General features: G+C 47.4%; 46 non-coding genes across 46 annotated transcripts; all 46 read left to right on the top strand.

Moving 5' to 3' along the window:
- Nucleotides 1-209: 209 nt before the first annotated feature.
- LOC123109632 (5S ribosomal RNA) lies at nucleotides 210-328 on the top strand. Its single transcript, XR_006452865.1, has one exon. It is a non-coding gene; the product is annotated as a 5S ribosomal RNA (ribosomal RNA).
- Nucleotides 329-693: 365 nt separating this feature from the next.
- Nucleotides 694-812, top strand: LOC123109446 (5S ribosomal RNA). Its single transcript, XR_006452674.1, has one exon. It is a non-coding gene; the product is annotated as a 5S ribosomal RNA (ribosomal RNA).
- A 365-nt stretch (nucleotides 813-1,177) lies between these two features.
- On the top strand, nucleotides 1,178-1,296 carry LOC123109729 (5S ribosomal RNA). Its single transcript, XR_006452970.1, has one exon. It is a non-coding gene; the product is annotated as a 5S ribosomal RNA (ribosomal RNA).
- Nucleotides 1,297-1,661: 365 nt separating this feature from the next.
- LOC123108875 (5S ribosomal RNA) lies at nucleotides 1,662-1,780 on the top strand. Its single transcript, XR_006452217.1, has one exon. It is a non-coding gene; the product is annotated as a 5S ribosomal RNA (ribosomal RNA).
- Nucleotides 1,781-2,145: 365 nt separating this feature from the next.
- LOC123109855 (5S ribosomal RNA) lies at nucleotides 2,146-2,264 on the top strand. The gene has a single exon (XR_006453098.1). It is a non-coding gene; the product is annotated as a 5S ribosomal RNA (ribosomal RNA).
- Nucleotides 2,265-2,629: 365 nt separating this feature from the next.
- Nucleotides 2,630-2,748, top strand: LOC123108874 (5S ribosomal RNA). The gene has a single exon (XR_006452216.1). It is a non-coding gene; the product is annotated as a 5S ribosomal RNA (ribosomal RNA).
- Nucleotides 2,749-3,113: 365 nt separating this feature from the next.
- Nucleotides 3,114-3,232, top strand: LOC123108764 (5S ribosomal RNA). Its single transcript, XR_006452089.1, has one exon. It is a non-coding gene; the product is annotated as a 5S ribosomal RNA (ribosomal RNA).
- Nucleotides 3,233-3,597: 365 nt separating this feature from the next.
- Nucleotides 3,598-3,716, top strand: LOC123108873 (5S ribosomal RNA). The gene has a single exon (XR_006452215.1). It is a non-coding gene; the product is annotated as a 5S ribosomal RNA (ribosomal RNA).
- A 365-nt stretch (nucleotides 3,717-4,081) lies between these two features.
- Nucleotides 4,082-4,200, top strand: LOC123108763 (5S ribosomal RNA). The gene has a single exon (XR_006452088.1). It is a non-coding gene; the product is annotated as a 5S ribosomal RNA (ribosomal RNA).
- Nucleotides 4,201-4,565: 365 nt separating this feature from the next.
- On the top strand, nucleotides 4,566-4,684 carry LOC123108936 (5S ribosomal RNA). The gene has a single exon (XR_006452280.1). It is a non-coding gene; the product is annotated as a 5S ribosomal RNA (ribosomal RNA).
- Nucleotides 4,685-5,049: 365 nt separating this feature from the next.
- Nucleotides 5,050-5,168, top strand: LOC123109854 (5S ribosomal RNA). The gene has a single exon (XR_006453097.1). It is a non-coding gene; the product is annotated as a 5S ribosomal RNA (ribosomal RNA).
- Nucleotides 5,169-5,532: 364 nt separating this feature from the next.
- LOC123109546 (5S ribosomal RNA) lies at nucleotides 5,533-5,651 on the top strand. The gene has a single exon (XR_006452774.1). It is a non-coding gene; the product is annotated as a 5S ribosomal RNA (ribosomal RNA).
- A 365-nt stretch (nucleotides 5,652-6,016) lies between these two features.
- On the top strand, nucleotides 6,017-6,135 carry LOC123109783 (5S ribosomal RNA). The gene has a single exon (XR_006453029.1). It is a non-coding gene; the product is annotated as a 5S ribosomal RNA (ribosomal RNA).
- A 365-nt stretch (nucleotides 6,136-6,500) lies between these two features.
- Nucleotides 6,501-6,619, top strand: LOC123109666 (5S ribosomal RNA). Its single transcript, XR_006452906.1, has one exon. It is a non-coding gene; the product is annotated as a 5S ribosomal RNA (ribosomal RNA).
- A 365-nt stretch (nucleotides 6,620-6,984) lies between these two features.
- Nucleotides 6,985-7,103, top strand: LOC123108753 (5S ribosomal RNA). Its single transcript, XR_006452078.1, has one exon. It is a non-coding gene; the product is annotated as a 5S ribosomal RNA (ribosomal RNA).
- A 365-nt stretch (nucleotides 7,104-7,468) lies between these two features.
- On the top strand, nucleotides 7,469-7,587 carry LOC123109653 (5S ribosomal RNA). The gene has a single exon (XR_006452891.1). It is a non-coding gene; the product is annotated as a 5S ribosomal RNA (ribosomal RNA).
- Nucleotides 7,588-7,952: 365 nt separating this feature from the next.
- On the top strand, nucleotides 7,953-8,071 carry LOC123108706 (5S ribosomal RNA). Its single transcript, XR_006452032.1, has one exon. It is a non-coding gene; the product is annotated as a 5S ribosomal RNA (ribosomal RNA).
- A 365-nt stretch (nucleotides 8,072-8,436) lies between these two features.
- Nucleotides 8,437-8,555, top strand: LOC123109646 (5S ribosomal RNA). The gene has a single exon (XR_006452882.1). It is a non-coding gene; the product is annotated as a 5S ribosomal RNA (ribosomal RNA).
- A 365-nt stretch (nucleotides 8,556-8,920) lies between these two features.
- On the top strand, nucleotides 8,921-9,039 carry LOC123109679 (5S ribosomal RNA). Its single transcript, XR_006452922.1, has one exon. It is a non-coding gene; the product is annotated as a 5S ribosomal RNA (ribosomal RNA).
- A 365-nt stretch (nucleotides 9,040-9,404) lies between these two features.
- On the top strand, nucleotides 9,405-9,523 carry LOC123109850 (5S ribosomal RNA). The gene has a single exon (XR_006453093.1). It is a non-coding gene; the product is annotated as a 5S ribosomal RNA (ribosomal RNA).
- A 365-nt stretch (nucleotides 9,524-9,888) lies between these two features.
- Nucleotides 9,889-10,007, top strand: LOC123109665 (5S ribosomal RNA). The gene has a single exon (XR_006452905.1). It is a non-coding gene; the product is annotated as a 5S ribosomal RNA (ribosomal RNA).
- A 365-nt stretch (nucleotides 10,008-10,372) lies between these two features.
- Nucleotides 10,373-10,491, top strand: LOC123109551 (5S ribosomal RNA). The gene has a single exon (XR_006452780.1). It is a non-coding gene; the product is annotated as a 5S ribosomal RNA (ribosomal RNA).
- A 365-nt stretch (nucleotides 10,492-10,856) lies between these two features.
- LOC123109803 (5S ribosomal RNA) lies at nucleotides 10,857-10,975 on the top strand. The gene has a single exon (XR_006453048.1). It is a non-coding gene; the product is annotated as a 5S ribosomal RNA (ribosomal RNA).
- Nucleotides 10,976-11,339: 364 nt separating this feature from the next.
- On the top strand, nucleotides 11,340-11,458 carry LOC123109759 (5S ribosomal RNA). The gene has a single exon (XR_006453000.1). It is a non-coding gene; the product is annotated as a 5S ribosomal RNA (ribosomal RNA).
- Nucleotides 11,459-11,823: 365 nt separating this feature from the next.
- On the top strand, nucleotides 11,824-11,942 carry LOC123109695 (5S ribosomal RNA). Its single transcript, XR_006452938.1, has one exon. It is a non-coding gene; the product is annotated as a 5S ribosomal RNA (ribosomal RNA).
- A 365-nt stretch (nucleotides 11,943-12,307) lies between these two features.
- LOC123109715 (5S ribosomal RNA) lies at nucleotides 12,308-12,426 on the top strand. The gene has a single exon (XR_006452956.1). It is a non-coding gene; the product is annotated as a 5S ribosomal RNA (ribosomal RNA).
- A 365-nt stretch (nucleotides 12,427-12,791) lies between these two features.
- Nucleotides 12,792-12,910, top strand: LOC123109718 (5S ribosomal RNA). The gene has a single exon (XR_006452959.1). It is a non-coding gene; the product is annotated as a 5S ribosomal RNA (ribosomal RNA).
- A 365-nt stretch (nucleotides 12,911-13,275) lies between these two features.
- LOC123109706 (5S ribosomal RNA) lies at nucleotides 13,276-13,394 on the top strand. The gene has a single exon (XR_006452948.1). It is a non-coding gene; the product is annotated as a 5S ribosomal RNA (ribosomal RNA).
- A 365-nt stretch (nucleotides 13,395-13,759) lies between these two features.
- LOC123109802 (5S ribosomal RNA) lies at nucleotides 13,760-13,878 on the top strand. The gene has a single exon (XR_006453047.1). It is a non-coding gene; the product is annotated as a 5S ribosomal RNA (ribosomal RNA).
- A 365-nt stretch (nucleotides 13,879-14,243) lies between these two features.
- Nucleotides 14,244-14,362, top strand: LOC123108747 (5S ribosomal RNA). Its single transcript, XR_006452073.1, has one exon. It is a non-coding gene; the product is annotated as a 5S ribosomal RNA (ribosomal RNA).
- Nucleotides 14,363-14,727: 365 nt separating this feature from the next.
- LOC123109693 (5S ribosomal RNA) lies at nucleotides 14,728-14,846 on the top strand. The gene has a single exon (XR_006452936.1). It is a non-coding gene; the product is annotated as a 5S ribosomal RNA (ribosomal RNA).
- Nucleotides 14,847-15,211: 365 nt separating this feature from the next.
- Nucleotides 15,212-15,330, top strand: LOC123109713 (5S ribosomal RNA). The gene has a single exon (XR_006452955.1). It is a non-coding gene; the product is annotated as a 5S ribosomal RNA (ribosomal RNA).
- A 365-nt stretch (nucleotides 15,331-15,695) lies between these two features.
- On the top strand, nucleotides 15,696-15,814 carry LOC123109694 (5S ribosomal RNA). Its single transcript, XR_006452937.1, has one exon. It is a non-coding gene; the product is annotated as a 5S ribosomal RNA (ribosomal RNA).
- Nucleotides 15,815-16,179: 365 nt separating this feature from the next.
- On the top strand, nucleotides 16,180-16,298 carry LOC123109682 (5S ribosomal RNA). The gene has a single exon (XR_006452925.1). It is a non-coding gene; the product is annotated as a 5S ribosomal RNA (ribosomal RNA).
- A 365-nt stretch (nucleotides 16,299-16,663) lies between these two features.
- LOC123109612 (5S ribosomal RNA) lies at nucleotides 16,664-16,782 on the top strand. Its single transcript, XR_006452844.1, has one exon. It is a non-coding gene; the product is annotated as a 5S ribosomal RNA (ribosomal RNA).
- Nucleotides 16,783-17,147: 365 nt separating this feature from the next.
- On the top strand, nucleotides 17,148-17,266 carry LOC123109671 (5S ribosomal RNA). Its single transcript, XR_006452912.1, has one exon. It is a non-coding gene; the product is annotated as a 5S ribosomal RNA (ribosomal RNA).
- Nucleotides 17,267-17,631: 365 nt separating this feature from the next.
- Nucleotides 17,632-17,750, top strand: LOC123109611 (5S ribosomal RNA). The gene has a single exon (XR_006452842.1). It is a non-coding gene; the product is annotated as a 5S ribosomal RNA (ribosomal RNA).
- A 365-nt stretch (nucleotides 17,751-18,115) lies between these two features.
- On the top strand, nucleotides 18,116-18,234 carry LOC123109660 (5S ribosomal RNA). Its single transcript, XR_006452899.1, has one exon. It is a non-coding gene; the product is annotated as a 5S ribosomal RNA (ribosomal RNA).
- A 365-nt stretch (nucleotides 18,235-18,599) lies between these two features.
- Nucleotides 18,600-18,718, top strand: LOC123109752 (5S ribosomal RNA). Its single transcript, XR_006452992.1, has one exon. It is a non-coding gene; the product is annotated as a 5S ribosomal RNA (ribosomal RNA).
- A 365-nt stretch (nucleotides 18,719-19,083) lies between these two features.
- On the top strand, nucleotides 19,084-19,202 carry LOC123109599 (5S ribosomal RNA). Its single transcript, XR_006452830.1, has one exon. It is a non-coding gene; the product is annotated as a 5S ribosomal RNA (ribosomal RNA).
- Nucleotides 19,203-19,567: 365 nt separating this feature from the next.
- On the top strand, nucleotides 19,568-19,686 carry LOC123108631 (5S ribosomal RNA). The gene has a single exon (XR_006451957.1). It is a non-coding gene; the product is annotated as a 5S ribosomal RNA (ribosomal RNA).
- A 365-nt stretch (nucleotides 19,687-20,051) lies between these two features.
- Nucleotides 20,052-20,170, top strand: LOC123109773 (5S ribosomal RNA). Its single transcript, XR_006453017.1, has one exon. It is a non-coding gene; the product is annotated as a 5S ribosomal RNA (ribosomal RNA).
- Nucleotides 20,171-20,535: 365 nt separating this feature from the next.
- Nucleotides 20,536-20,654, top strand: LOC123109610 (5S ribosomal RNA). The gene has a single exon (XR_006452841.1). It is a non-coding gene; the product is annotated as a 5S ribosomal RNA (ribosomal RNA).
- Nucleotides 20,655-21,019: 365 nt separating this feature from the next.
- On the top strand, nucleotides 21,020-21,138 carry LOC123109649 (5S ribosomal RNA). The gene has a single exon (XR_006452886.1). It is a non-coding gene; the product is annotated as a 5S ribosomal RNA (ribosomal RNA).
- Nucleotides 21,139-21,503: 365 nt separating this feature from the next.
- On the top strand, nucleotides 21,504-21,622 carry LOC123109751 (5S ribosomal RNA). Its single transcript, XR_006452990.1, has one exon. It is a non-coding gene; the product is annotated as a 5S ribosomal RNA (ribosomal RNA).
- Nucleotides 21,623-21,987: 365 nt separating this feature from the next.
- On the top strand, nucleotides 21,988-22,106 carry LOC123109598 (5S ribosomal RNA). Its single transcript, XR_006452829.1, has one exon. It is a non-coding gene; the product is annotated as a 5S ribosomal RNA (ribosomal RNA).
- Nucleotides 22,107-22,339: the final 233 nt, after the last annotated feature.

Genomic DNA, 22,339 nt, shown 5'->3' with positions numbered 1-22,339 from the left:
GAAAGGGGTGTAAAATACGTGTTACCACGGTATAGAGGGAGGGGTGGAAATCGTGGTAAACTCGTCTTCGTAGTTGAGCGAGAGAGTAAGTAGTATAGGGCATTATCCATTAGTAGGCGACGGTTGTAATGGTAGTAAGAATGTACGGCCGTCTTTGTAGCGGACGTGGGAGTGGGAAGCATAAGGGATGAAGCCGGGGGTAACATGTCGGATGCGATCATACCAGCACTAAAGCACCGGATCCCAGCAGAACTCCGAAGTTAAGCGTGCTTGGGCGAGAGTAGTACTAGGATGGGTGACCTCCTGGGAAGTCCTCGTGTTGCATTCCCTTTTTTAATTATTTTTGTACGTACGTGAGGAACAGAACGCACGTGCGTGATATATATTAAGCCTGTCATCATATTTTTGACATTTGCGATATGTTTTAGCTCGGAGCTCATTAGTCACGCGTCTAGGGAGAGTTGGGGCGCAAAAAGCGCGTTATGAAAGGGGTGTAAAATACGTGTTGCTGCGGTATAGAGGGAGGGGTGGAAATCGTGGTAAACTCGTCTTCGTAGTTGAGCGAGAGAGTAAGTAGTATAGGGCATTATGCATTAGTAGGCGACGGTTGTAATGATAGTAAGAATGTACGGCCGTCTTTGTACCGGACGTGGGAGTGGGAAGCATAAGGGATGAAGCCGGGGGTAACATGTCGGATGCGATCATACCAGCACTGAAGCACCGGATCCCATTAGAACTCCGAAGTTAAGCGTGCTTGGGCGAGAGTAGTACTAGGATGGGTGACCTCTTGGGAAGTCCTCGTGTTGCATTCCCTTTTTTAATTATTTTTGTACGTACGTGAGGAACAGAACGCATGTGTGTGATATATATTAAGCCTGTCATCATATTTTCGACATTTGCGATATGTTTTAGCTCGGAGCTCATTAGTCACGCGTCTAGGGAGAGTTGGGGCGCGAAAAGCGCGTTCTGAAATGGGTGTAAAATACGTGTTGCTGCGGTATAGAGGGAGGGGTGGAAATCGTGGTAAACTCGTCTTCGTAGTTGAGCGAGAGAGTAAGTAGTATAGGGCATTATCCATTAGTAGGCGACGGTTGTAATGATAGTAACAATGTACGGCCGTCTTTGTAGCGGACGTGGGAGTGGGAAGCATAAGGGATGAAGCCGGGGGTAACATGTCGGATGCGATCATACCAGCACTAAAGCACCGGATCCCATCAGAACTCCGAAGTTAAGCGTGCTTGGGCGAGAGTAGTACTAGGATGGGTGACCTCCTGGGAAGTCCTCGTGTTGCATTCCCTTTTTTAATTATTTTTGTACGTACGTGAGGAACAGAACGCACGTGCGTGATATATATTAAGCCTGTCATCATATTTTTGACATTTGCGATATGTTTTAGCTCGGAGCTCATTAGTCACGCGTCTAGGGAGAGTTGGGGCGCGAAAAGCGCGTTCTGAAAGGGGTGTAAAATACATGTTGCTGCGGTATAGAGGGAGGGGTGGAAATCGTGGTAAACTCGTCTTCGTAGTTGAGCGAGAGAGTAAGTAGTATAGGGCATTATCCATTAGTAGGCGACGGTTGTAATGGTAGTAAGAATGTACGGCCGTCTTTGTAGCGGACGTGGGAGTGGGAAGCATAAGGGATGAAGCCGGGGGTAACATGTCGGATGCGATCATACTAGCACTAAAGCACCGGATCCCATCAAAACTTCGAAGTTAAGCGTGCTTGGGAGAGAGTAGTACTAGGATGGGTGACCTCCTGGGAAGTCCTCGTGTTGCATTCCCTTTTTTAATTATTTTTGTACGTACGTGAGGAACAGAACGCATGAGTGTGATATATATTAAGCCTGTCATCATATTTTTGACATTTGCGATATGTTTTAGCTCGGAGCTCATTAGTCACGCGTCTAGGGAGAGTTGGGGCGCGAAAAGCGCGTTCTGAAAGGGGTGTAAAATACGTGTTACCGCGGTATAGAGGGAGGGGTGGAAATCGTGGTAAACTCGTCTTCGTAGTTGAGCGAGAGAGTAAGTAGTATAGGGCATTATCCATTAGTAGGCGACGGTTGTAATGGTAGTAAGAATGTACGGCCGTCTTTGTAGCGGACGTGGGAGTGGGAAGCATAAGGGATGAAGCCGGGGGTAACATGTTGGATGCGATCATACCAGGACTAAAGCACCGGATCCCAGCAGAACTCCGAAGTTAAGCGTGCTTGGGCGAGAGTAGTACTAGGATGGGTGACCTCCTGGGAAGTCCTCGTGTTGCATTCCCTTTTTTAATTATTTTTGTACGTACGTGAGGAACAGAACGCACGTGCGTGATATATATTAAGCCTGTCATCATATTTTTGACATTTGCGATATGTTTTAGCTCGGAGCTCATTAGTCACGCCTCTAGGGAGAGTTGGGGCGCGAAAAGCGCGTTCTGAAAGGGGTGTAAAATACGTGTTGCTGCGGTATAGAGGGAGGGGTGGAAATCGTGGTAAACTCGTCTTCGTAGTTGAGCGAGAGAGTAAGTAGTATAGGGCATTATCCATTAGTAGGCGACGGTTGTAATGGTAGTAAGAATGTACGGCCGTCTTTGTAGCGGACGTGGGAGTGGGAAGCATAAGGGATGAAGCCGGGGGTAACATGTCGGATGCGATCATACTAGCACTAAAGCACCGGATCCCATCAAAACTTCGAAGTTAAGCGTGCTTGGGAGAGAGTAGTACTAGGATGGGTGACCTCCTGGGAAGTCCTCGTGTTGCATTCCCTTTTTTAATTATTTTTGTACGTACGTGAGGAACAGAACGCATGAGTGTGATATATATTAAGCCTGTCATCATATTTTTGACATTTGCGATATGTTTTAGCTCGGAGCTCATTAGTCACGCGTCTAGGGAGAGTTGGGGCGCGAAAAGCGCGTTCTGAAAGGGGTGTAAAATACGTGTTACCGCGGTATAGAGGGAGGGGTGGAAATCGTGGTAAACTCGTCTTCGTAGTTGAGCGAGAGAGTAAGTAGTATAGGGCATTATCCATTAGTAGGCGACGGTTGTAATGGTAGTAAGAATGTACGGCCGTCTTTGTAGCGGACGTGGGAGTGGGAAGCATAAGGGATGAAGCCGGGGGTAACATGTTGGATGCGATCATACCAGGACTAAAGCACCGGATCCCAGCAGAACTCCGAAGTTAAGCGTGCTTGGGCGAGAGTACTACTAGGATGGGTGACCTCCTGGGAAGTCCTCGTGTTGCATTCCCTTTTTTAATTATTTTTGTACGTACGTGAGGAACAGAACGCACGTGCGTGATATATATTAAGCCTGTCATCATATTTTTGACATTTGCGATATGTTTTAGCTCGGAGCTCATTAGTCACGCCTCTAGGGAGAGTTGGGGCGCGAAAAGCGCGTTCTGAAAGGGGTGTAAAATACGTGTTGCTGCGGTATAGAGGGAGGGGTGGAAATCGTGGTAAACTCGTCTTCGTAGTTGAGCGAGAGAGTAAGTAGTATAGGGCATTATCCATTAGTAGGCGACGGTTGTAATGGTAGTAAGAATGTACGGCCGTCTTTGTAGCGGACGTGGGAGTGGGAAGCATAAGGGATGAAGCCGGGGGTAACATGTCGGATGCGATCATACTAGCACTAAAGCACCGGATCCCATCAAAACTTCGAAGTTAAGCGTGCTTGGGAGAGAGTAGTACTAGGATGGGTGACCTCCTGGGAAGTCCTCGTGTTGCATTCCCTTTTTTAATTATTTTTGTACGTACGTGAGGAACAGAACGCATGAGTGTGATATATATTAAGCCTGTCATCATATTTTTGACATTTGCGATATGTTTTAGCTCGGAGCTCATTAGTCACGCGTCTAGGGAGAGTTGGGGCGCGAAAAGCGCGTTCTGAAAGGGGTGTAAAATACGTGTTACCGCGGTATAGAGGGAGGGGTGGAAATCGTGGTAAACTCGTCTTCGTAGTTGAGCGAGAGAGTAAGTAGTATAGGGCATTATCCATTAGTAGGCGACGGTTGTAATGGTAGTAAGAATGTACGGCCGTCTTTGTAGCGGACGTGGGAGTGGGAAGCATAAGGGATGAAGCCGGGGGTAACATGTTGGATGCGATCATACCAGGACTAAAGCACCGGATCCCAGCAGAACTCCGAAGTTAAGCGTGCTTGGGCGAGAGTACTACTAGGATGGGTGACCTCCTGGGAAGTCCTCGTGTTGCATTCCCTTTTTTAATTATTTTTGTACGTACGTGAGGAACAGAACGCACGTGCGTGATATATATTAAGCCTGTCATCATATTTTTGACATTTGCGATATGTTTTAGCTCGGAGCTCATTAGTCACGCCTCTAGGGAGAGTTGGGGCGCGAAAAGCGCGTTCTGAAAGGGGTGTAAAATACGTGTTGCTGCGGTATAGAGGGAGGGGTGGAAATCGTGGTAAACTCGTCTTCGTAGTTGAGCGAGAGAGTAAGTAGTATAGGGCATTATCCATTAGTAGGCGACGGTTGTAATGGTAGTAAGAATGTACGGCCGTCTTTGTAGCGGACGTGGGAGTGGGAAGCATAAGGGATGAAGCCGGGGGTAACATGTCGGATGCGATCATACTAGCACTAAAGCACCGGATCCCATCAAAACTTTGAAGTTAAGCGTGCTTGGGAGAGAGTAGTACTAGGATGGGTGACCTCCTGGGAAGTCCTCGTGTTGCATTCCCTTTTTTAATTATTTTTGTACGTACGTGAGGAACAGAACGCATGTGTGTGATATATATTAAGCCTGTCATCATATTTTTGACATTTGCGATATGTTTTAGCTCGGAGCTCATTAGTCACGCGTCTAGGGAGAGTTGGGGCGCGAAAAGCGCGTTCTGAAAGGGGTGTAAAATACGTGTTACCGCGGTATAGAGGGAGGGGTGGAAATCGTGGTAAACTCGTCTTCGTAGTTGAGCGAGAGAGTAAGTAGTATAGGGCATTATCCATTAGTAGGCGACGGTTGTAATGGTAGTAAGAATGTACGGCCGTCTTTGTAGCGGACGTGGGAGTGGGAAGCATAAGGGATGAAGCCGGGGGTAACATGTCGGATGCGATCATACCAGGACTAAAGCACCGGATCCCAGCAGAACTCCGAAGTTAAGCGTGCTTGGGCGAGAGTAGTACTAGGATGGGTGACCTCCTGGGAAGTCCTCGTGTTGCATTCCCTTTTTTAATTATTTTTGTACGTACGTGAGGAACAGAACGCACGTGCGTGATATATATTAAGCCTGTCATCATATTTTTGACATTTGCGATATGTTTTAGCTCGGAGCTCATTAGTCACGCGTCTAGGGAGAGTTGGGGCGCGAAAAGCGCCTTCTGAAAGGGTGTAAAATACGTGTTGCTGCGGTATAGAGGGAGGGGAGGAAATCGTGGTAAACTCGTCTTCGTAGTTGAGCGAGAGAGTAAGTAGTATAGGGCATTATCCATTAGTAGGCGACGGTTGTAATGATAGTAAGAATGTACGGCCGTCTTTGTAGCGGACGTGGGAGTGGGAAGCATAAGGGATGAAGCCGGGGGTAACATGTCGGATGTGATCATACCAGCACTGAAGCACCGGATCCCATTAGAACTCCGAAGTTAAGCGTGCTTGGGCGAGAGTAGTACTAGGATGGGTGACCTCTTGGGAAGTCCTCGTGTTGCATTCCCTTTTTTAATTATTTTTGTACGTACGTGAGGAACAGAACGCACGTGCGTGATATATATTAAGCCTGTCATCATATTTTTGACATTTGCGATATGTTTTAGCTCGGAGCTCATTAGTCACGCGTCTAGGGAGAGTTGGGGCGCGAAAAGCGCGTTCTGAAAGGGGTGTAAAATATGTGTTGCTGCGGTATAGAGGGAGGGGAGGAAATCGTGGTAAACTCGTCTTCGTAGTTGAGCGAGAGAGTAAGTAGTATAGGGCATTATCCATTAGTAGGCGACGGTTGTAATGATAGTAAGAATGTACGGCCGTCTTTGTAGCGGACGTGGGAGTGGGAAGCATAAGGGATGAAGCCGGGGGTAACATGTCGGATGCGATCATACCAGCACTAAAGCACCGGATCCCATCAGAACTTCGAAGTTAAGCATGCTTGGGCGAGAGTAGTACTAGGATGGGTGACCTCCTGGGAAGTCCTCGTGTTGCATTCCCTTTTTTAATTATTTTTGTACGTACGTGAGGAACAGAACGCACGTGCGTGATATATATTAAGCCTGTCATCATATTTTTGACATTTGTGATATGTTTTAGCTCGGAGCTCATTAGCCACGCGTCTAGGGAGAGTTGGGGCGCGAAAAGCGCGTTCCGAAAGGGGTGTAAAATACATGTTGCTGCGTTATAGAGGGAGGGGTGGAAATCATGGTAAACTCGTCTTCGTAGTTGAGCGAGAGAGTAAGTAGTATAGGGCATTATCCGTTAGTAGGCGACGGTTGTAATGGTAGTAAGAATGTACGGCCGTCTTTGTAGCGGACGTGGGAGTGGGAAGCATAAGGGATGAAGCCGGGGGTAACATGTCGGATGCGATCATACCAGCACTAAAGCACCGGATCCCATCAAAACTCCGAAGTTAAGCGTGCTTGGGCGAGAGTAGTACTAGGATGGGTGACCTCCTGGGAAGTCCTCGTGTTGCATTCCCTTTTTTAATTATTTTTGTACGTACGAGAGGAACAGAACGCACGTGCGTGATATATATTAAGCTTGTCATCATATTTTTGACATTTGCGATATGTTTTAGCTCGGAGCTCATTAGTCACGCGTCTAGGGCGAGTTGGGGTGCGAAAAGCGTGTTCTGAAAGGGGTGTAAAATACGTGTTTCCGCGGTATAGAGGGAGGGGTGGAAATCGTGGTAAACTCGTCTTCGTAGTTGAGCGAGAGTGTAAGTAGTATAGGGCATTATCCATTAGTAGGCGACGGTTGTAATGGTAGTAAGAAAGTACGGCCGTCTTTGTAGCAGACGTGGGAGTGGGAAGCATAAGGGATGAAGCCGGGGGTAACATGTCGGATGCGATCATACCAGCACTAAAGCACCGGATCCTATGAGAACTCCGAAGTTAAGCGTGCTTGGGCGAGAGTAGTACTAGGATGGGTGACCTCCTGGGATGTCCTCGTGTTGCATTCCCTTTTTTAATTATTTTTGTACGTACGTGAGGAACAGAACGCACGTGCGTGATATATATTAAGCCTGTCATCATATTTTTGACATTTGCGATATGTTTTAGCTCGGAGCTCATTAGTCACGCGTCTAGGGAGAGTTGGGGCGCGAAAAGCGCGTTCTGAAAGGGGTGTAAAATACGTGTTGCTGCGGTATAGAGGGAGGGGTGGAAATCGTGGTAAACTCGTCTTCGTAGTTGAGCGAGAGAGTAAGTAGTATAGGGCATTATCCATTAGTAGGCGACGGTTGTAATGATAGTAAGAATGTACGGCCGTCTTTGTAGCGGACGTGGGAGTGGGAAGCATAAGGGATGAAGCCGGGGGTAACATGTCGGATGCGATCATACCAGCACTGAAGCACCGGATCCCATTAGAACTCCGAAGTTAAGCGTGCTTGGGCGAGAGTAGTACTAGGATGGGTGACCTCTTCGGAAGTCCTCGTGTTGCATTCCCTTTTTTAATTATTTTTGTACGTACGTGAGGAACAGAACGCACGTGCGTGATATATATTAAGCCTGTCGTCATATTTTTGACTTTTGCGATATGTTTTAGCTCGGAGCTCATTAGTCACGCGTCTAGGGAGAGTTGGGGCGCGAAAAGCGCGTTCTGAAAGGGGTGTAAAATATGTGTTGCTGCGGTATCGAGGGAGGGGTGGAAATCGTGGTAAACTCGTCTTCGTAGTTGAGCGAGAGAGTAAGTATTATAGGGCATGATCCATTAGTAGGCGACGGTTGTAATGATAGTAAGAATGTACGGCCGTCTTTGTAGCGGACGTGGGAGTGGGAAGCATAAGGGATGAAGCCGGGGGTAACATGTCGGATGTGATCATACCAGCACTAAAGCACCGGATCCCATCAAAACTCCGAAGTTAAGCATGCTTGGGCGAGAGTAGTACTAGGATGGGTGACCTCCTGGGAAGTCCTCGTGTTGCATTCCCTTTTTTAATTATTTTTGTACGTACGTGAGGAACAGAACGCACGTGCGTGATATATATTAAGCTTGTCATCATATTTTTGACATTTGCGATATGTTTTAGCTCGGAGCTCATTAGTCACGCGTCTAGGGCGAGTTGGGGTGCGAAAAGCGTGTTCTGAAAGGGGTGTAAAATACGTGTTTCCGCGGTATAGAGGGAGGGGTGGAAATCGTGGTAAACTCATCTTCGTAGTTGAGCGAGAGAGTAAGTAGTATAGGGCGTTATCCATTAGTAGGCGACGGTTGTAATGGTAGTAAGAATGTACGGCCGTCTTTGTAGCGGACGTGGGAGTGGGAAGCATAAGGGATGAAGCCGGGGGTAACATGTCGGATGCGATCATACTAGCACTAAAGCACCGGATCCCGTTAGAACTCCGAAGTTAAGCGTGCTTGGGCGAGAGTAGTACTAGGATGGGTGACCTCCTGGGAAGTCCTCGTGTTGCATTCCCTTTTTTAATTATTTTTGTACGTACGTGAGGAACAGAACGCACGTGCGTGATATATATTAAGCCTGTCATCATATTTTTGACATTTGTGATATGTTTTAGCTCGGAGCTCATTAGTCACGCGTCTAGGGAGAGTTGGGGCGCGAAAAGCGCGTTCTGAAAGGGGTGTAAAATACGTGTTGCTGCGGTATAGAGGGAGGGGTGGAAATCGTGGTAAACTCGTCTTCGTAGTTGAGCGAGAGAGTAAGTAGTATAGGGCATTATCCATTAGTAGGTGACGGTTGTAATGATAGTAAGAATGTACGGCCGTCTTTGTAACGGACGTGGGAGTGGGAAGCATAAGGCATGAAGCCGGGGGTAACATGTCGGATGCGATCATACCAGCACTGAAGCACCGGATCCCATTAGAACTTCGAAGTTAAGCGTGCTTGGGCGAGAGTAGTACTAGGATGGGTGACCTCTTGGGAAGTCCTCGTGTTGCATTCCCTTTTTTAATTATTTTTGTACGTACGTGAGGAACAGAACGCACATGCGTGATATATATTAAGCCTGTCATCATATTTTTGACATTTGCGATATGTTTTAGCTCGGAGCTCATTAGTCACGCGTCTAGGGAGAGTTGGGGCGCGAAAAGCGCGTTCTGAAAGGGGTGTAAAATATGTGTTGCTGCGGTATCGAGGGAGGGGTGGAAATCGTGGTAAACTCGTCTTCGTAGTTGAGCGAGAGAGTAAGTATTATAGGGCATGATCCATTAGTAGGCGACGGTTGTAATGATAGTAAGAATGTACGGCCGTCTTTGTAGCGGACGTGGGAGTGGGAAGCATAAGGGATGAACCCGGGGGTAACATGTCGGATGCGATCATACCAGCACTAAAGCACCGGATCCCATCAAAACTCCAAAGTTAAGCGTGCTTGGGCGAGAGTAGTACTAGGATGGGTGACCTCCTGGGAAGTCCTCGTGTTGCATTCCCTTTTTTAATTATTTTTGTACGTACGTGAGGAACAGAACGCACGTGCGTGATATATATTAAGCCTGTCATCATATTTTTGACATTTGTGATATGTTTTAGCTCGGAGCTCATTAGTCACGCGTCTAGGGAGAGTTGAGGCGCGAAAAGCGTGTTCCGAAAGGGGTGTAAAATACGTGTTGCTGCGGTATAGAGGGAGGGGCGGAAATCATGGTAAACTCGTCTTCGTAGTTGAGCGAGAGAGTAAGTAGTATAGGGCATTATCCATTAGTAGGCGACAGTTGTAATGGTAGTAAGAATGTACGGCCGTCTTTGTAGCGGACGTGGGAGTGGGAAGCATAAGGGATGAAGCCGGGGGTAACATGTCGGATGCGATCATACCAGCACTAAAGCACCGGATCCCATCAAAACTCCGAAGTTAAGCGTGCTTGGGCGAGAGTAGTACTAGGATGGGTGACCTCCTGGGAAGTCCTCGTGTTGCATTCCCTTTTTTAATTATTTTTGTACGTACGTGAGGAACAGAACGCACGTGCGTGATATATATTAAGCTTGTCATCATATTTTTGACATTTGCGATATGTTTTAGCTCGGAGCTCATTAGTCACGCGTCTAGGGAGAGTTGGGGCGCGAAAAGCGTGTTCTGAAAGGGGTGTAAAATATGTGTTTCCGCGGTATAGAGCGAGGGGTGGAAATCGTGGTAAACTCGTCTTCGTAGTTGAGCGAGAGAGTAAGTAGTATAGGGCATTATCCATTAGTAGGCGACGGTTGTAATGATAGTAAGAATGTACGGCCGTCTTTGTAGCGGACGTGGGAGTGGGAAGCATAAGGGATGAAGCCGGGGGTAACATGTCGGATGCGATCATACCAGCACTAAAGCACCGGATCCCATCAGAACTTCGAAGTTAAGCGTGCTTGGGCGAGAGTAGTACTAGGATGGGTGACCTCCTGGGAAGTCCTCGTGTTGCATTCCCTTTTTTAATTATTTTTGTACGTACGTGAGGAACAGAACGCACGTGCGTGATATATATTAAGCCTGTCATCATATTTTTGACATTTGCGATATGTTTTAGCTCGGAGCTCATTAGTCACGCGTCTAGGGAGAGTTGGGGCGCGAAAAGCGCGTTCTGAAAGGGGTGTAAAATACGTGTTGCTGCGGTATAGAGGGAGGGGTGGAAATCGTGGTAAACTCGTCTTCGTAGTTGAGCGAGAGAGTAAGTAGTATAGGGCATTATCCATTAGTAGGCGACGGTTGTAATGATAGTAAGAATGTACGGCCGTCTTTGTAGCGGACGTGGGAGTGGGAAGCATAAGGGATGAAGCCGGGGGTAACATGTCGGATGCGATCATACCAGCACTAAAGCACCGGATCCCATCAGAACTCTGAAGTTAAGCGTGCTTGGGCGAGAGTAGTACTAGGATGGGTGACCTCCTTGGAAGTCCTTGTGTTGCATTCCCTTTTTTAATTATTTTTGTACGTACGTGAGGAACAGAACGCACGTGCGTGATATATATTAAGCCTGTCATCATATTTTTGACATTTGCGATATGTTTTAGCTCGGAGCTCATTAGTCACGCATCTAGGGAGAGTTGGGGCGCGAACAGCGCGTTCTGAAAGGGTGTAAAATACGTGTTGCTGCGGTATAGAGGGAGGGGTGGAAATCGTGGTAAACTCGTCTTCGTAGTTGAGCGAGAGAGTAAGTAGTATAGGTCATTATCCATTAGTAGGCGACGGTTGTAATGGTAGTAAGAATGTACGGCCGTCTTTGTAGCGGACCTGGGAGTGGGAAGCATAAGGGATGAAGCCGGGGGTAACATGTCGGATGCGATCATACCAGCACTAAAGCACCGGATCCCATCAGAACTCCGAAGTTAAGCGTGCTTGGGCGAGAGTAATACTAGGATGGGTGACCTCCTAGGAAGTCCTCGTGTTGCATTCCCTTTTTTAATTATTTTTGTACGTACGTGACGAACAGAACGCACGTGCGTGATATATATTAAGCATGTCATCATATTTTTGACATTTGCGATATGTTTTAGCTCGGAGCTCATTAGTCACGCGTCTAGGGAGAGTTGGGGCGCGAAAAGCGCGTTCTGAAAGGGGTGTAAAATACGTGTTGCTGCGGTATAGAGGGAGGGGTGGAAATCGTGGTAAACTCGCCTTCGTAGTTGAGCGAGAGAGTAAGTAGTATAGGGCATTATCCATTAGTAGGCGACGGTTGTAATGATAGTAAGAATGTACGGCCGTCTTTGTAGCGGACGTGCGAGTGGGAAGCATAAGGGATGAAGCCGGGGGTAACATGTTGGATGCGATCATACCATCACTAAAGCACCGGATCCCATCAGAACTCCGAAGTTAAGCGTGCTTGGGCGAGAGTAGTACTAGGATGGGTGACCTCCTGGGAAGTCCTCGTGTTGCATTCCCTTTTTTAATTATTTTTGTACGTACGTGAGGAACAGAACGCACGTGCGTGATATATATTAAGCCTGTCATCATATTTTTGACATTTGCGATATGTTTTAGCTCAGAGCTCATTAGTCACGCGTCTAGGGAGAGTTGGGGCGCGAAAAGCGCGTTCTGAAAGGGGTGTAAAATACGTGTTGCTGCGGTATAGAGGGAGGGGTGGAAATCGTGGTAAACTCGTCTTCGTAGTTGAGCGAGAGAGTAAGTAGTATAGGGCATTATCCATTAGTAGGCGACGGTTGTAATGATAGTAAGAATGTACGGCCGTCTTTGTAGCGGACGTGGGAGTGGGAAGCATAAGGGATGAAGCCGGGGGTAACATGTCGGATGCGATCATACCAGCACTAAAGCACCGGATCCCATCAGAACTCTGAAGTTAAGCGTGCTTGGGCGAGAGTAGTACTAGGATGGGTGACCTCCTTGGAAGTCCTCGTGTTGCATTCCCTTTTTTAATTATTTTTGTACGCACGTGAGGAACAGAACGCACGTGCGTGATATATATTAAGCCTGTCATCATATTTTTGACATTTGCGATATGTTTTAGCTCGGAGCTCATTAGTCACGCATCTAGGGAGAGTTGGGGCGCGAAAAGCGCGTTCTGAAAGGGGTGTAAAATACGTGTTGCTGCGGTATAGAGGGAGGGGTGGAAATCGTGGTAAACTCGTCTTCGTAGTTGAGCGAGAGAGTAAGTAGTATAGGGCATTATCCATTAGTAGGCGACGGTTGTAATGGTAGTAAGAATGTACGGCCGTCTTTGTAGCGGACCTGGGAGTGGGAAGCATAAGGGATGAAGCCGGGGGTAACATGTCGGATGCGATCATACCAGCACTAAAGCACCGGATCCCATCAGAACTCCGAAGTTAAGCGTGCTTGGGCGAGAGTAGTACTAGGATGGGTGACCTCCTGGGAAGTCCTCGTGTTGCATTCCCTTTTTTAATTATTTTTGTACGTACGTGACGAACAGAACGCACGTGCGTGATATATATTAAGCCTGTCATCATATTTTTGACATTTGCGATATGTTTTAGCTCGGAGCTCATTAGTCACGCGTCTAGGGAGAGTTGGGGCGCGAAAAGCGCGTTCTGAAAGGGGTGTAAAATACGTGTTGCTGCGGTATAGAGGGAGGGGTGGAAATCGTGGTAAACTCGTCTTCGTAGTTGAGCGAGAGAGTAAGTAGTATAGGGCATTATCCATTAGTAGGCGACGGTTGTAATGATAGTAAGAATGTACGGCCGTCTTTGTAGCGGACGTGGGCGTGGGAAGCATAAGGGATGAAGCCGGGGGTAACATGTCGGATGCGATCATACCAGCACTAAAGCACCGGATCCCATCAGAACTCCGAAGTTAAGCGTGCTTGGGCGAGAGTAGTACTAGGATGGGTGACCTCCTGGGAAGTCCTCGTGTTGCATTCCCTTTTTTAATTATTTTTGTACGTACGTGAGGAACAGAACGCACGTGCGTGATATATATTAAGCCTGTCATCATATTTTTGACATTTGCGATATGTTTTAGCTCGGAGCTCATTAGTCACGCGTCTAGGGAGAGTTGGGGCGCGAAAAGCCCGTTCTGAAAGGGGTGTAAAATACGTGTTGCTGCGGTATAGAGGGAGGGGTGGAAATCGTGGTAAACTCGTCTTCGTAGTTGAGCGAGAGAGTAAGTAGTATAGGGCATTATCCATTAGTAGGCGACGGTTGTAATGATAGTAAGAATGTACGGCCGTCTTTGTAGCGGACGTGGGAGTGGGAAGCATAAGGAATGAAGCCGGGGGTAACATGTCGGATGCGATCATACCAGCACTAAAGCACCGGATCCCATCAGAACTCTGAAGTTAAGCGTGCTTGGGCGAGAGTAGTACTAGGATGGGTGACCTCCTTGGAAGTCCTTGTGTTGCATTCCCTTTTTTAATTATTTTTGTACGTACGTGAGGAACAGAACGCACGTGCGTGATATAAATTAAGCCTGTCATCATATTTTTGACATTTGCGATATGTTTTAGCTCGGAGCTCATTAGTCACGCATCTAGGGAGAGTTGGGGCGCGAAAAGCGCGTTCTGAAAGGGGTGTAAAATACGTGTTGCTGCGGTATAGAGGGAGGGGTGGAAATCGTGGTAAACTCGTCTTCGTAGTTGAGCGAGAGAGTAAGTAGTATAGGGCATTATCCATTAGTAGGCGACGGTTGTAATGGTAGTAAGAATGTACGGCCGTCTTTGTAGCGGACCTAGGAGTGGGAAGCATAATGGATGAAGCCGGGGGTAACATGTCGGATGCGATCATAACAGCACTAAAGCACCGGATCCCATCAGAACTCCGAAGTTAAGCGTGCTTGGGCGAGAGTAATACTAGGATGGGTGACCTCCTAGGAAGTCCTCGTGTTGCATTCCCTTTTTTAATTATTTTTGCACGTACGTGACGAACAGAACGCACGTGCGTGATATATATTAAGCATGTCATCATATTTTTGACATTTGCGATATGTTTTAGCTCGGAGCTCATTAGTCACGCGTCTAGGGAGAGTTGGGGCGCGAAAAGCGCGTTCTGAAAGGGGTGTAAAATACGTGTTGCTGCGGTATAGAGGGAGGGGTGGAAATCGTGGTAAACTCGCCTTCGTAGTTGAGCGAGAGAGTAAGTAGTATAGGGCATTATCCATTAGTAGGCGACGGTTGTAATGATAGTAAGAATGTACGGCCGTCTTTGTAGCGGACGTGGGAGTGGGAAGCATAAGGGATGAAGCCGGGGGTAACATGTTGGATGCGATCATACCATCACTAAAGCACCGGATCCCATCAGAACTCCGAAGTTAAGCGTGCTTGGGCGAGAGTAGTACTAGGATGGGTGACCTCCTGGGAAGTCCTCGTGTTGCATTCCCTTTTTTAATTATTTTTGTACGTATGTGAGGAACAGAACGCACGTGCGTGATATATATTAAGCCTGTCATCATATTTTTGACATTTGCGATATGTTTTAGCTCAGAGCTCATTAGTCACGCGTCTAGGGAGAGTTGGGGCGCGAAAAGCGCGTTCTGAAAGGGGTGTAAAATACGTGTTGCTGCGGTATAGAGGGAGGGGTGGAAATCGTGGTAAACTCGTCTTCGTAGTTGAGCGAGAGAGTAAGTAGTATAGGGCATTATCCATTAGTAGGCGACGGTTGTAATGATAGTAAGAATGTACGGCCGTCTTTGTAGCGGACGTGGGAGTGGGAAGCATAAGGGATGAAGCCGGGGGTAACATGTCGGATGCGATCATACCAGCACTAAAGCACCGGATCCCATCAGAACTCTGAAGTTAAGCGTGCTTGGGCGAGAGTAGTACTAGGATGGGTGACCTCCTTGGAAGTCCTCGTGTTGCATTCCCTTTTTTAATTATTTTTGTACGCACGTGAGGAACAGAACGCACGTGCGTGATATATATTAAGCCTGTCATCATATTTTTGACATTGGCGATATGTTTTAGCTCGGAGCTCATTAGTCACGCATCTAGGGAGAGTTGGGGCGCGAAAAGCGCGTTCTGAAAGGGGTGTAAAATACGTGTTGCTGCGGTATAGAGGGAGGGGTGGAAATCGTGGTAAACTCGTCTTCGTAGTTGAGCGAGAGAGTAAGTAGTATAGGGCATTATCCATTAGTAGGCGACGGTTGTAATGGTAGTAAGAATGTACGGCCGTCTTTGTAGCGGACCTGGGAGTGGGAAGCATAAGGGATGAAGCCGGGGGTAACATGTCGGATGCGATCATACCAGCACTAAAGCACCGGATCCCATCAGAACTCCGAAGTTAAGCGTGCTTGGGCGAGAGTAGTACTAGGATGGGTGACCTCCTGGGAAGTCCTCGTGTTGCATTCCCTTTTTTAATTATTTTTGTACGTACGTGACGAACAGAACGCACGTGTGTGATATATATTAAGCCTGTCATCATATTTTTGACATTTGCGATATGTTTTAGCTCGGAGCTCATTAGTCACGCGTCTAGGGAGAGTTGGGGCGCGAAAAGCGCGTTCTGAAAGGGGTGTAAAATACGTGTTGCTGCGGTATAGAGGGAGGGGTGGAAATCGTGGTAAACTCGTCTTCGTAGTTGAGCGAGAGAGTAAGTAGTATAGGGCATTATCCATTAGTAGGCGACGGTTGTAATGATAGTAAGAATGTACGGCCGTCTTTGTAGCGGACGTGGGCGTGGGAAGCATAAGGGATGAAGCCGGGGGTAACATGTTGGATGCGATCATACCAGCACTAAAGCACCGGATCCCATCAGAACTCCGAAGTTAAGCGTGCTTGGGCGAGAGTAGTACTAGGATGGGTGACCTCCTGGGAAGTCCTCGTGTTGCATTCCCTTTTTTAATTATTTTTGTACGTACGTGAGGAACAGAACGCACGTGCGTGATATATATTAAGCCTGTCATCATATTTTTGACATTTGCGATATGTTTTAGCTCGGAGCTCATTAGTCACGCGTCTAGGGAGAGTTGGGGCGCGAAAAGCGCGTTCTGAAAGGGGTGTAAAATACGTGTTGCTGCGGTATAGAGGGAGGGGTGGAAATCGTGGTAAACTCGTCTTCGTAGTTGAGCGAGAGAGTAAGTAGTATAGGGCATTATCCATTAGTAGGCGACGGTTGTAATGATAGTAAGAATGTACGGCCGTCTTTGTAGCGGACGTGGGAGTGGGAAGCATAAGGGATGAATCCGGGGGTAACATGTCGGATGCGATCATACCAGCACTAAAGCACCGGATCCCATCAGAAATCCGAAGTTAAGCGTGCTTGGGCGAGAGTAGTACTAGGATGGGTGACCTCCTGGGAAGTCCTCGTGTTGCATTCCCTTTTTTAATTATTTTTGTACGTACGTGAGGAACAGAACGCACGTGGGTGATATATATTAAGCCTGTCATCATATTTTTGACATTTGCGATATGTTTTAGCTCGGAGCTCATTAGTCACGCGTCTAGGGAGAGTTGGGGCGCGAAAAGCGCGTTCTGAAAGGGGTGTAAAATACATGTTGCTGCGGTATAGATGGAGGGGTGGAAATCGTGGTAAACTCGTCTTCGTAGTTGAGCGAGAGAGTAAGTAGTATAGGGCATTATCCATTAGTAGGCGACGGTTGTAATGATAGTAAGAATGTACGGCCGTCTTTGTAGCGGATGTGGGAGTGGGAAGCATAAGGGATGAAGCCGGGGGTAACATGTCGGATGCGATCATACCAGCACTAAAGCACCGGATCCCATCAGAACTCCGAAGTTAAGCGTGCTTGGGCGAGAGTAGTACTAGGATGGGTGACCTCCTGGGAAGTCCTCGTGTTGCATTCCCTTTTTTAATTATTTTTGTACGTACGTGAGGAACAGAACACACGTGCGTGATATATATTAAGCCTGTCATCATATTTTTGACATTTGCGATATGTTTTAGCTCGGAGCTCATTAGTCACGCGTCTAGGGAGAGTTGGGGCGCGAAAAGCGCGTTCTGAAAGGGGTGTAAAATACGTGTTGCTGCGGTATAGAGGGAGGGGTGGAAATCGTGGTAAACTCGTCTTCGTAGTTGAGCGAGAGAGTAAGTAGTATAGGGCATTATCCATTAGTAGGCGACGGTTGTAATGATAGTAAGAATGTACGGCCGTCTTTGTAGCGGACGTGGGAGTGGGAAGCATAAGGGATGAATCCGGGGGTAACATGTCGGATGCGATCATACCAGCACTAAAGCACCGGATCCCATCAGAAATCCGAAGTTAAGCGTGCTTGGGCGAGAGTAGTACTAGGATGGGTGACCTCCTGGGAAGTCCTCGTGTTGCATTCCCTTTTTTAATTATTTTTGTACGTACGTGAGGAACAGAACGCACGTGGGTGATATATATTAAGCCTGTCATCATATTTTTGACATTTGCGATATGTTTTAGCTCGGAGCTCATTAGTCACGCGTCTAGGGAGAGTTGGGGCGCGAAAAGCGCGTTCTGAAAGGGGTGTAAAATACATGTTGCTGCGGTATAGATGGAGGGGTGGAAATCGTGGTAAACTCGTCTTCGTAGTTGAGCGAGAGAGTAAGTAGTATAGGGCATTATCCATTAGTAGGCGACGGTTGTAATGATAGTAAGAATGTACGGCCGTCTTTGTAGCGGATGTGGGAGTGGGAAGCATAAGGGATGAAGCCGGGGGTAACATGTCGGATGCGATCATACCAGCACTAAAGCACCGGATCCCATCAGAACTCCGAAGTTAAGCGTGCTTGGGCGAGAGTAGTACTAGGATGGGTGACCTCCTGGGAAGTCCTCGTGTTGCATTCCCTTTTTTAATTATTTTTGTACGTACGTGAGGAACAGAACACACGTGCGTGATATATATTAAGCCTGTCATCATATTTTTGACATTTGCGATATGTTTTAGCTCGGATCTCATTAGTCACGCGTCTAGGGAGAGTTGGGGCGCGAAAAACGCGTTCTGGAAGGGGTGTAAAATACGTGTTGCTGCGGTATAGAGGGAGGGGTGGAAATCGTGGTAAACTCGTCTTCGTAGTTGAGCGAGAGAGTAAGTAGTATAGGGCATTATCCATTAGTAGGCGACGGTTGTAATGGTAGTAAGAATGTAAGGTCGTCTTTGTAGCGGACGTGGGAGTGGGAAGCATAAGGGATGAAGCCGGGGGTAACATGTCGGATGCGATCATACCAGCACTAAAGCACCGGATCCCATCAAAACTCCGAAGTTAAGCGTGCTTGGGCGAGAGTAGTACTTGGATGGGTGACCTCCTGGGAAATCCTCGTGTTGCATTCCCTTTTTTAATTATTTTTGTACGTACGTGAGGAACAGAACGCACGTGCGTGATATATATTAAGCCTGTCATCATATTTTTGACATTTGCGATATGTTTTAGCTCGGAGCTCATTAGTCACGCGTCTAGGGAGAGTTGGGGCGCGAAAAGCGCGTTCTGAAAGGGGTGTAAAATACGTGTTGCTGCGGTATAGAGGGAGGGGTGGAAATCGTGGTAAACTCGTCTTCGTAGTTGAGCGAGAGAGTAAGTAGTATAGGGCATTATGCATTAGTAGGCGACGGTTGTAATGATAGTAAGAATGTACGGCCGTCTTTGTAGCGGATGTGGGAGTGGGAAGCATAAGGGATGAAGCCGGGGGTAACATGTCGGATGCGATCATACCAGCACTAAAGCACCGGATCCCATTAGAACTCCGAAGTTAAGCGTGCTTGGGCGAGAGTAGTACTAGGATGGGTGACCTCCTGGGAAGTCCTCGTGTTGCTTTCCCTTTTTTAATTATTTTTGTACGTACGTGAGGAACAGAACGCACGTGCGTGATATATATTAAGCATGTCATCATATTTTTGACATTTGCGATATGTTTTAGCTCGGAGCTCATTAGTCACGCGTCTAGGGAGAGTTGGGGCGCGAAAAGCGCGTTCTGAAAGGGGTGTAAAATACGTGTTGCTGCGGTATAGAGGGAGGGGTGGAAATCGTGGTAAACTCGTCTTCGTAGTTGACCGAGAGAGTAAGTAGTATAGGGCATTATCCATTAGTAGGCGACGGTTGTAATGGTAGTAAGAATGTACGGCCGTCTTTGTAGCGGACGTGGGAGTGGGAAGCATAAGGGATGAAGCCGGGGGTAACATGTCGGATGCGATCATACCAGCACTAAAGCATCGGATCCCATTAGAACTCCGAAATTAAGCGTGCTTGGGCGAGAGTAGTACTAGGATGGGTGACCTCCTGGGAAGTCCTCGTGTTGCATTCCCTTTTTAAATTATTTTTGTACGTACGTGAGGAACAGAACGCACGTGCGTGATATATATTAAGCCTGTCATCATATTTTTGACATTTGCGATATGTTTTAGCTCGGAGCTCATTAGTCACGTGTCTAGGGAGAGTTGGGGCGCGAAAAGCGCGTTCTGAAAGGGGTGTAAAATACGTGTTGCTGCGGTATAGAGGGAGGGGTGGAAATCGTGGTAAACTCGTCTTCGTAGTTGAGCGAGAGAGTAAGTAGTATAGGGCATTATCCATTAGTAGGCGACGGTTGTAATGATAGTAAGAATGTACGGCCGTCTTTGTAGCGGACGTGAGAGTGGGAAGCATAAGGGATGAAGCCGGGGGTAACATGTCGGATGCGATCATACCAGCACTAAAGCACCGGATCCCATCAGAACTCCGAAGTTAAGCTTGCTTGGGCGAGAGTAGTACTAGGATGGGTGACCTCCTAGGAAGTCCTCGTGTTGCATTCCCTTTTTTAATTATTTTTGTACGTACGTGAGGAACAGAACGCACGTGCGTGATATATATTAAGCCTGTCATCATATTTTTGACATTTGCGATATGTTTTAGCTCGGAGCTCATTAGTCACGCGTCTAGGGAGAGTTGGGGCGCGAAAAGCGCATTCTGAAAGGGGTGTAAAATACGTGTTGCTGCGGTATAGAGGGAGGGGTGGAAATCGTGGTAAACTCGTCTTCGTAGTTGAGCGAGAGAGTAAGTAGTATAGGGCATTATCCATTAGTAGGCGACGGTTGTAATGATAGTAAGAATGTACGGCCGTCTTTGTAGCGGACGTGGGAGTGGGAAGCATAAGGGATGAATCCGGGGGTAACATGTCGGATGCGATCATACCAGCACTAAAGCACCGGATCCCATCAGAAATCCGAAGTTAAGCGTGCTTGGGCGAGAGTAGTACTAGGATGGGTGACCTCCTGGGAAGTCCTCGTGTTGCATTCCCTTTTTTAATTATTTTTGTACGTACGTGAGGAACAGAACGCACGTGGGTGATATATATTAAGCCTGTCATCATATTTTTGACATTTGCGATATGTTTTAGCTCGGAGCTCATTAGTCACGCGTCTAGGGAGAGTTGGGGCGCGAAAAGCGCGTTCTGAAAGGGGTGTAAAATACATGTTGCTGCGGTATAGATGGAGGGGTGGAAATCGTGGTAAACTCGTCTTCGTAGTTGAGCGAGAGAGTAAGTAGTATAGGGCATTATCCATTAGTAGGCGACGGTTGTAATGATAGTAAGAATGTACGGCCGTCTTTGTAGCGGATGTGGGAGTGGGAAGCATAAGGGATGAAGCCGGGGGTAACATGTCGGATGCGATCATACCAGCACTAAAGCACCGGATCCCATCAGAACTCCGAAGTTAAGCGTGCTTGGGCGAGAGTAGTACTAGGATGGGTGACCTCCTGGGAAGTCCTCGTGTTGCATTCCCTTTTTTAATTATTTTTGTACGTACGTGAGGAACAGAACACACGTGCGTGATATATATTAAGCCTGTCATCATATTTTTGACATTTGCGATATGTTTTAGCTCGGATCTCATTAGTCACGCGTCTAGGGAGAGTTGGGGCGCGAAAAACGCGTTCTGGAAGGGGTGTAAAATACGTGTTGCTGCGGTATAGAGGGAGGGGTGGAAATCGTGGTAAACTCGTCTTCGTAGTTGAGCGAGAGAGTAAGTAGTATAGGGCATTATCCATTAGTAGGCGACGGTTGTAATGGTAGTAAGAATGTAAGGTCGTCTTTGTAGCGGACGTGGGAGTGGGAAGCATAAGGGATGAAGCCGGGGGTAACATGTCGGATGCGATCATACCAGCACTAAAGCACCGGATCCCATCAAAACTCCGAAGTTAAGCGTGCTTGGGCGAGAGTAGTACTTGGATGGGTGACCTCCTGGGAAATCCTCGTGTTGCATTCCCTTTTTTAATTATTTTTGTACGTACGTGAGGAACAGAACGCACGTGCGTGATATATATTAAGCCTGTCATCATATTTTTGACATTTGCGATATGTTTTAGCTCGGAGCTCATTAGTCACGCGTCTAGGGAGAGTTGGGGCGCGAAAAGCGCGTTCTGAAAGGGGTGTAAAATACGTGTTGCTTTGGTATAGAGGGAGGGGTGGAAATCGTGGTAAACTCGTCTTCGTAGTTGAGCGAGAGAGTAAGTAGTATAGGGCATTATGCATTAGTAGGCGACGGTTGTAATGATAGTAAGAATGTACGGCCGTCTTTGTAGCGGATGTGGGAGTGGGAAGCATAAGGGATGAAGCCGGGGGTAACATGTCGGATGCGATCATACCAGCACTAAAGCACCGGATCCCATTAGAACTCCGAAGTTAAGCGTGCTTGGGCGAGAGTAGTACTAGGATGGGTGACCTCCTGGGAAGTCCTCGTGTTGCTTTCCCTTTTTTAATTATTTTTGTACGTACGTGAGGAACAGAACGCACGTGCGTGATATATATTAAGCATGTCATCATATTTTTGACATTTGCGATATGTTTTAGCTCGGAGCTCATTAGTCACGCGTCTAGGGAGAGTTGGGGCGCGAAAAGCGCGTTCTGAAAGGGGTGTAAAATACGTGTTGCTGCGGTATAGAGGGAGGGGTGGAAATCGTGGTAAACTCGTCTTCGTAGTTGA

Source organism: Triticum aestivum, chromosome 5A, assembly GCF_018294505.1.
Source record: "Triticum aestivum cultivar Chinese Spring chromosome 5A, IWGSC CS RefSeq v2.1, whole genome shotgun sequence".
Taxonomy (NCBI): domain Eukaryota; kingdom Viridiplantae; phylum Streptophyta; class Magnoliopsida; order Poales; family Poaceae; genus Triticum; species Triticum aestivum.
Note: the sequence above shows the minus strand (reverse complement) of the source record. Positions and strands in the feature narration are given on the sequence as shown.